This window comes from Arvicanthis niloticus, chromosome 12, assembly GCF_011762505.2.
Source record: "Arvicanthis niloticus isolate mArvNil1 chromosome 12, mArvNil1.pat.X, whole genome shotgun sequence".
NCBI lineage: Eukaryota > Metazoa > Chordata > Mammalia > Rodentia > Muridae > Arvicanthis > Arvicanthis niloticus.
The window spans coordinates 71,536,085-71,545,616 of record NC_047669.1 but is presented as its reverse complement, the minus strand read 5'-3'; the positions used below and the strand labels follow the sequence as shown (position 1 = coordinate 71,545,616).

Genomic DNA, 9,532 nt, shown 5'->3' with positions numbered 1-9,532 from the left:
TGGTGCTGTCCAACTACCAATAGCAAAGATAAGAAGGTGAGCGCGGGAGGGGGAGGGCGGGGCCGGTGAGCCCCCAAGGACTGCAGAGGCTGCAAGCCAGCCGTCGCTGTACCGGAACCCGCAATGCACGGGCTCCAGGTAGCACTTTGCTTCTACATTGGCAGCAACGACATGACATGGCTAGCCTCTGGGAGAGACATGACTTCTCTGTACTTAGAACTAACTGCATTTCTTTCTTCATCAAGTTCGCCCGTGTGTTCCCCGGTGCCTTTCCGTTTTCTTCTGGAATGTTTAGGTTCTATTTCCTAGTCACGTTTTGTAGTCAAATTGGATTTTCCTTTCTTAGAGTTATGTGGGCACAGAAACTCACATAAGTTCAATGTGATGGCCGTCAGGGCACCCCGCTTTTATATCAGTGAGTTGCAGAGAGAGTGGATTGTGCAATAAAGAGTTCCAAACCTTTGTCCTCAGCTCCTGGAAGAACATCTCTACACTCTAGGGATGACCTGTCTGATAAGAGTGCTGCTGGGTAACGCCACATAGTCTAATTTATGGTGGGAGATTTGCACACAGTATCAGCTTGACCCCGTAAGTGGTTCCAAACTGAGGTGACCTTTGGGGGCCAGCCATGTTCATAAGACCAACTTTGTAAGAATCTGAGGCACCAACACTGTGATTCACACCTGCCCTGCACTCTGTCACACTCACTCACACTGTGGCACACTCCTGCCCTGCACTCTGTCACAGCCACACTGTGGCACACTCCTGACTCCTGCTCTGCACTCTGTCACACTCACAGTCACACATTATTTCCAAAAACATTCACTATCATCCAAGACTTAGCTGGTAAAGGATGCCAGGAAGCTTTGCATATGAAACTGTGTGGTTTTCCCCTCCTTGGATGCTGTCAATCTTTGTCCTTTTGTTGTAAAACAAAATCATAGCTGCCATGTAGTGAACTACTGAACTTGGAAGGAGTAGTGAAACCCCTGTCCCTGCTGTTAGAGATAGGAGAGGGATCGTGGGAACCATGACCAAAGTTTTTAGTCTTGGACTAGGACTCTGAACATGGAGTTCTAGTCTTGGATTTTCCACTTTCCAGGTAAACCATTTGCTCTCTTTGAATCTCCTAATGTCCTCATTACTGGGAAGACATTATCTGTGTGCCTGCAGGAAGAGGTGCTGTGGGGACTGGGACAGAAGTGGCCTGCTCCGTGCAGACGCCATGGTTTGGCACAAGTATAGTGCTTGCCCATTTACATATAGGCACATTTGATGACTGTGACTATGGAGACCCCATTCCTATAATCTGACTGACCATTTCTCTTGTCTGGAGGGAAGAAAAGGAGTTGAGTGTTTCCTGAAGAATAATACTCAAAGCCCAACAGAAAGCCCTTTCTTGGAAATAAGGCCTATGGGACTGTTTTCATGGTGAATGCAAGCTCTCCACACATGATAAAAAACACAAATTTAGATCGATTAGAATGTACTTGTTCTCCAGCAGAATGGTAAGGCCTAAAAATCTTGACAAACCATTGTGTGGTTAGTCTGTGAGAATACAAAATAATATAAGGTCTGTAGAGGAGACACGGAATCCTTAACTGTAGTGGGAGATAGTTAAATCTCCAACCCGAATAGGACCAGTCAATGAAAACACAACTCAGTAATTATAAATATATTCTATAAGCCTAGATTGGGCAGATACCCCTACACTACTCTGTTCCCCAGCTATGAGACCCTTATTACTTGAGGATTTTCCAGACCCTGAGTCTGTTCTTCTACCTCCTGCTTCCCAGTCGTTCTCTCCTTCATCATCATTGTCATCTTCCTCCTCCATTGTCTTCCTCCAGTCCTCCCTCTCTCTTTTCTCTCCCCAGCCTTTATTTCTCCACCTCCCCTTCCTCTGCCCAATCACTGGCTTCAGCCTTTATTTTACAAATTAAGATGGGCAGAAGGTTCACCAGAAATCACCTGTGTATTGACTCACACCTCCTCTGCAGCCCTTCACAGGAAAGGGGAATTAGCATCAAAATGCAAGGCCAGGGCTATCCACAACACTTAACAGTATGACAAAGCAGAAATCTCACTTCAAGGTTCTTATCATGAACTACAAAAATGATCAATAGATGATAGACAGACAGACATCAGCCTGAAATAAACTACTATGTATAATTTGTAACTAAAAAAAAAAATCTTTAAACTGTGTCCATATGTAAAAAAAAAAAGTCTTTGAATAAATTATAGTATGTCTCACAGTGGAGTACCACATCACTATAAAAACCAGTGAAGGAGTGGCAAGATGATTCAGTGAATTTGCTTTGTAGCTCTGGAAATCACTATGTAGCCCAGGCTAGCCTTATAGCAATCCTCATGCTTCAGCCTTCCAAGTGCTGGCATTAAGGGGTAAGCCACCACCCTCTCTTCTCTTTTATTCTTTTTTTTTTTTTTTTTTTTTTTTTTCTGTATAAGGTATGTATTAGATTTCAGGCTGACCACTTGCATAGGTTAATCAACTGGGGTGAGGGACTCTTCCCCAGGAAAGACTATTTTCCCTGGCTCTCAGCATTCCTCAGGTGCCTGTAGTTTTGTCTAGGTTTGGGGCTCCATGAGATTTCCCTGTTCTGTGTTAGCATCTCTGTTGATGCCACCCTTGTTCAGGTCTTGTTTAGGCAGCCATGTTGGGGAGACTTCATGGGTGTAGCTTTTCCGGTATTTCTAGGAGGTAAAATCTCACAGCAGACATCCTATTCCTACGGCTCTTACAGTCATCCTTCCACAGTGTTCCTGAGCACAGTGCGGATCTGTGTTGTCTTTGTGTTCTCTGTGTTGTCCTGTGTTCTCTGTGTTGTCCTGTGTTCTCTGTGTTGTCTTGTGTTCTCTGTGTTGTCTTTTTATTTTCTATGTTGTTCTTGTATTCTTTGGGGCTAAGCATCACATGACCACTTGTTCTCTTCATTTTCACTGGTTGTATTTTTCTGAAACGATCTCTATCTGTTGCCAAGAGAGTTTCTTTATTGAGGAGTGAGAACTACACTTGGATATAGGTAGAAGAATAAATATTTAGAGTATAGTTAGGGATTATGCTGGCTCAGTGAAGTAGGGCTTGTAAGTTCTCCTCCAAAATCATGACCTCACTAACCTCAGAGTTGGCTAAGCTTTCAGTACTAGGTTTGTTGAGCAGACCTTAAGTTCAATTGGAGAGCTGTTGGTTACAATCAAGATATGAGCACCTCTACTGTGCCCTTAAGGTTCTCATGCTGTGCTGGTCATTGTAGTCTAGTAGAGTTGTGGCTGGGTAGGACTATGGTTGCTTCTGTTGGAAGCCAAATGGCATCTTCTGGTACCTACCATGCAAGAAAAGCATGAAAGGAGGCTTTCAGTGTCAGACCCTGCTCAGATCCACCATGTCGCGTGTCCAAAGTGTGTGGTGTCTTTAACAAAAGCAGCTTACCCTCAACTTCTGTGAGGCAACCAAAGACTAGAGCAATAGCCTGTATGTTTTGAGAGTCTCTTAGATTTTCCTGACTAACAACGAGAAAGGGTAATTTTCATCTCTGGTATTGGGGTCTTTGTTAAGATAGTCTTACGGCTTTTTCAGGGAGCATTACCAATCCAAGTGGAAACTTTTCATTTGACCTCTCTCTATATATACAAACATAAATATTATATTACTATATTTAATTTTAGGTGATTAGATAATATGATTTTTTTCTTTATAACTTTTCAGACATTCTTGTTGTTTGGGCTTCTCCCTCCCTCTCCTTCTGTGTTGAACTTTTTCCTCTCAGGATTACTCTCCATCCATTTCCTCATGCCTCACTTCAAATTATTTCTGCTCTGCTAGTCATCTCTCATACTCCCCCCATCCCCATACAGTCTCTTTTTACTTTCTTCGCTTCTGTGGTTACTTCCAAGTTATACAGCCACATCTAAAATGAGGCTCTCAGATGAGAGGGAACCACAGATGTCTTTTTGGTTGCTTTGCCTTCTTGAGAAGGTTCATCACCTCAATCACTTTTTCCAAAGTCCTGGACATTTTTCTTTCTCAAAGAAGACTAGATCCTTGTAGTTGGGAATGGAATTTAGACACTAAAATGCAGATTTGTATATCACCTGAACTCTGCTCCTCAAAGATAGCAACCACCTGTCACTTAGCCTTTGATAGCATAGGAGGTTTGAATTGATACACATTCCTTTAGACTTACGAATGCACCCATTCATGATCTTTAACTGATGAATGAAAGCTTTGTGGTTGTAATTGTTTATCATTTCCAAGTTCAATCCTTGAACTGGAAATACAACTGTACTTTTTTTTTTTTTTTAAAGATTTATGCCGGGCAGTGGTAGTTAGTGCATGCCTTTAATCCCAGCACTTGGGAGGCAAAGGCAGGCAGATTTCTGAGTTTGAGGCCAGCCTGGTCTATAGAGTGAGTTCCAGGACAGCCAGGGCTACACAGAGAAACCCTGTCTTGAAAAACAAAAAAAAAAAAAATATTATTTTATGTGTATGGGAGTTTTGCCTATGTATATGTCTGTGCACCACCTATATTCCTTGTGCATGAAGCAGTTAGAACAGGGTGTTAGATCCCATGGAACTGGAGTTATGAATGGTTGTAGGTGCTGAGAATTGAACCCAGATTTTTTGTAAGACCAACATGTATTCTTTCCCTCTGAGCCATCTCTCAAGCCATAATTATACTTATTTTTAATATCTGGAAATGAATCTGGGCACTAAGATAACCAGGAAGAATAGGGTAAAAGTGATGGAAGTGAATAGATTAAACTAGGGTAGATGTCAGGCACAGTTACTCGTGTCACACGGCTGCAGTGACACTGATTCTTTTTCACTAACCCTGATGGATTATGTTTTCCCATTAGATTCTGAAAACAGTTATTCCATAAACCATAATTTAAATTGCCGTGCTCATTGTTTATTTGTCATGATTTACATGGTTCAGTAATTTTAGACTGGAGTGGCAGCCAGTGTATCAATGTCTGTCGTGAGGCTTTTGCCAAATGTTGGCTGGAGTGGACTACCATTAGCTGAAGGCTCACCTGTGGCTGGAGAGCCCATTTCTCAGGAACATCTTCATACGGCTGGTCTGATGGAGCTGGCTGCCTATGGAGGCCTCTCCTTGGGGCTGCTGGTGTACCCAGGTACCTTAGCAGCTGGTCTTCCTCAAAGTGAGTGACCTAGGAGAGCAGGGCAGAAAACTCTGTGGTGTCTTTTATGGCCTAGTCTTGGAGACCACACACCATCACTTTCACAGGCTTGTACTGTCCACAGATCAGCCCCAATCTGAGTGGGAATCGAACCATACAGAGTATCAGGAGCCGAAGTTCCTCAGAAGCTGCTCCGGCAGCCAGCTGCCCCAGTTCCAAATTCATATGCAAGATCCACCATTCAACCTGGATGGACCCCAGAAAGTACTGGAAAACCAGCTTCAGGAGGCTCAACCCTCACTATTGAGACACACATGGAATCCCAGCATGAGGGAAGCTGAGAAGAGAGGCGGGGAATTCAGGCCAGCCCGAAGTTTCTCAAAGGAAAACACACAAAAACCAAAATCCATCTTAGAGACAAAGAATAATGTCATTTTTGTCATTTTGTCTTTTTTTTTTTTTTTTTTCCAGAGCTGAGGACCTAACCCAGGGCCTTGTGCCTGCGAGACAAGTGCTCTACCGCTGAGCTAAGTCCCCAACCCCTTACAAAGGAAAATGGAACAGAGCTCACTAGGACTCCCTATTTGTTTTTGTTTTTTAGGACAGGGTTTCTCTGTGTAGCCTGGCTGTCCTGGAACTCACTCTGTAGACCAGGCTGGCCTCAAACTCAGAAATCTGCCTGCCTCTGCCTCCCAAGTGCTGGGATTAAAGGCGGCCCAAAATTTTGTGCATGACTCACGTCAGGTAATCAAAGCTGAGGAGATGGCTCAGATGGTAAAGGCTCCCGGTGCTAAGCCTGATGACCTGAGTTTGGTCCCCAGATCCCACATGGGAGAAGGAAAGAGAGAACCTGTTGGGAGCTGACTTAAGCAGAAAGCGGCTAGATCAACTTTGCAGCCATCTGGAACCATATACCCTGATGAAAGACTTGGTTGTCAAAAGCCTATAACAGCTGAAGCACACTCTGATAAATATCTTGTTTATCCCACATAGCTTGTTTTGCTGTTTAGTGACCTCAGCTGTATGGTGCACGTGGTAAAATGTTTTCACCTGTGTTCTCCTGCTTGTGTATATAAATACCTCAGAATTCCCTTCAATAGGGGAGACTTGAGAAAATAGAAGAGACTGAATCACACCCTGTCTTGTCTCCATTCTTCTCATCTCTTGCCCCAAGAGCCACACTCTCTCTTGACCAGAGCACTTAGCCCCAAAAGTGTTGAGGCAAAGTGTTGAGGCAGAATGTGGGCCTCAACAAGAACCAGCTCCTGCAAGCTGTCCTTTGACCTCCACTTGTGCATAGTGACTTGCATATGCCCTTGTGTGCACAGACAGATAGATAAATAAAACAATACACACAGATAGATAAATAAAACATTTTTTTAAAAGTATGTGCTGTGTTTATGACATAAAATTAGCTCCTGCTATTTTCTAGTGAAGAGGCCTTTTAATGCCAAAGCATTAAACAGTCTGTGGAACTGTTTCTAGTCACATCTCTCTGTAGCCCTTGCCACTGTTGTTCTGTTCAGCTTACACCAAATTAAGTGCCTGTGTATTGAGAAAAGGTCAGAAAGAGAGAAAGGGAGACTGGAACAGAGCGGAAAGAAGCAAGTTTATACAAATACTGTGCTTTCTCATACACAGACTCTCGGTTCATATGTGTGCATGTGTGTGCGTGTGCGTGCATTTGTGTTTGTATGTTTCTGCCTGCTAATCACCTCTGGTCTGCTATATTCCCCTAAAGTGACTTTTAAGTCCCTCTCTATGGGCAATAGCTGCTGCTTTAGAACTGGAAGCAAAAGTGAGGACTGAGGACCAGGAACCCAGGGAAGATGTTAAGCCCACAGAACCGAGGCAGGAGATGTGGCTAGCAGTTCCCACAGCAAGAGAGGGCTGGAGTGTGTGGTGTGAGCCTCTTTAGAGGCTACAGTGAGGAAACTTTCTTGAAGGGAGTGCTTCTGGGGGTCACTCTCCATGGAGTCATCTGAGCAGAGGAGGCTGCTGGAAACCCAGTCTCTGGTCACTAACCTAACTGGGTCCTTTTCAAAATTGATACATACATACATACATACATACATACATACACACACATACATACATACACAAAGAAATGCAAAAACATAAAGAAAGTAATGAATGAATGAACAAATGAATGAATGAATGAATGTGTGTAGGAATAAGAAGTCTGCACAGCTCTCAAGCACAGTCTAGCTGAGCATGGGCAGGTTAGACGTGAGGTGTTTGCTGACCTATAAGGGAATCCGCCTGGCCACATTTTCTAGACTACAAGCATTCTGGGTCGCTTGAAGCCAGGACCACTCAGTCGGTGCGGCTCATCCTACTTTCCCCTGTCCTGGTTGAATGCGTCCTGTTAGCTGACACCCTCTCCAGACTCACCTTGAAGCCCATGTTCCCCATACGCCTGGCAGATGGAGAGGGGAACAAAATGCCTGCAAGGAACTCAGGCTCCTTCCAAACCCGCTTTTAACGTCTTTGTTTGTGCACACTGGCAATATTAACAAACAGTCAAAGACAGAGGAATTAGAGCACTCGCCCGTGGACCTTCCTAGTCTTTGTCCACGGCCAGAACTTTCCACACAATTCACATGATCACAATTCTTGGTTTGTCTACAGGATAAAGTGTCCAAGCAGGATGGTGACAGTGGCATTAGGTCGAATTCTGTGAAGAAGCCATAAAGCTGGTCGAGGCTGATGGATACAGCAAAGGATACCCAGGCCTCCAGAAACCATAGCAGCCAGGGGAGGAAGGGGTGTGGCCAGCCTGCTGGAACCAGGAGAAAGAGCCAGCCGGTGCCACTGGAAAGAAACACTGACCTCTCTCCTGCCCCCTCTGGTTTCTTCTCACTGCCTCTCATTAACCAAACCCAGAGAAGCCAAAGGGAAGGGATTCAGAAAACACTCATGAAGATCAGCCCTTATGGAACAAAGCAGGGTGACAGAAAGGTAAGGAGAGACATGCAGAAAGGCTCCCAGTGATAAACACTGGTCCTCCCAGTAATGGACAGTAGTCCTCTCCAAATCCAAGCTTTAACTTTCTGGTTTTCAATTACTTCAGTCATCTGATGCTTGAAAATATTAATTGGAAATTTCTAGAAATAACCTCATATCTTCACATAGTTATCGTTGTAGTATATTGTGATAATTATTCTATTATTGGATCTTGTTAATCTCTTACTGTGCCTAGTTTACCTATAGAACCATCACATATGTTTATATAGAGAAGAAAAAAGTCTCCATAGGGGTTAGATGTTAGCAGGGGGGACGGGCTCTTAGGATATATACCTTATTAATGGGTGCTAGCTGTTTTGATATGTATTTCACATGTTTTACAGAAGACCAGGTCTCTGTGAGTAGGTGTCTTTGGAAGCAGTTTCTCATACCTACCCTACCCTACCAACAAGTTCAAGTAGGTTGTCATCTGTGTTTGCTAATCTTGGAAAAAAACCTCGTGAGAAGCAAATGATCCTGACATATTAGATACTGTTCTGTTGCTGCGATAAAACACCACTACCGACCGGAAGCAGTTTATGGAGGAAGGAGTTTATTTTGGCTTATGGTTGTTGCAGAGGGGTAAGAATCCATCATGGCATGGAGGTGTGGCAGCACGCTGTAGACGTGGGGCAAGAGCGGAAGCTGAGAGTTCTTATCCCTGGGGGCAAGCAGAAATGGAGCAAATAGGAAGTGGGTGGAGCTGTGTATTCTCAAGGCTGACTCTAGTGACAAGGTCTCTCAAGCAAGGCCACACTTGACCTACCAAACAGTGCCATCAACTGAGCCTGCTGGGAAATTCTCATCCACATCACCACGATCTGTAAGAAGAGCTGCAGCAGGAGAGAGGCCACTGGTTTTATGACATTACAAGGCTTGAAGCAGCAGGTGGACTCAGACTGAGTGGAGAGAACAGTCTGGGAACTCTGACCCCGTGATCTTTCCTCCATTTCCTCTTACTGTATTCAGGAGGGCACAGCCTACTCGTCTAAGTCCCAGCCTTCCCTCATCTTTTTATCTTAATAAAATCAATACATGGGTTCATCTCTATGTCTTCCATCCTTCTTATTTTAATGCTTAGATGCATGGCCTTGCAGGCAAACTTGGCTGATAGTAATTTTCCACTGAAAACCTGTAGTTTGGGAACATATCATAGTAAAGTTTGGGGAGGGGTGGCTAAGCTAGCAGACATTAGGAGGGTAATGTTTTCTGTTCATTCAGGCACCTTTGAAAATGAACCATCAGATTTTATGTCATGTACTTAACAAGTGTAACTTTCACAAACTAGTGTCCTAAAAGGAACAATTTGTGAGTTCGGGGGGAAAGAAGTTGAGTGAAGATCTCTCCCCACCTGTCTCTCTGT

At 44.0% G+C, this 9,532-nt stretch overlaps 1 long non-coding RNA gene across 1 annotated transcript in view; it reads left to right on the top strand.

Annotated features, from left to right (window-relative positions):
• Positions 1–9,213, top strand: part of LOC143444088 (uncharacterized) — a 30,617-nt gene extending 21,404 nt beyond the window's left edge. The window contains exons 2-3 of the long non-coding RNA XR_013113640.1: positions 7,795–8,124; positions 8,514–9,213. This is a non-coding gene — a long non-coding RNA (uncharacterized LOC143444088). The remainder of the gene's footprint in view (positions 1–7,794; positions 8,125–8,513) is intronic.
• The last annotated feature ends 319 nt before the right edge of the window (positions 9,214–9,532 follow it).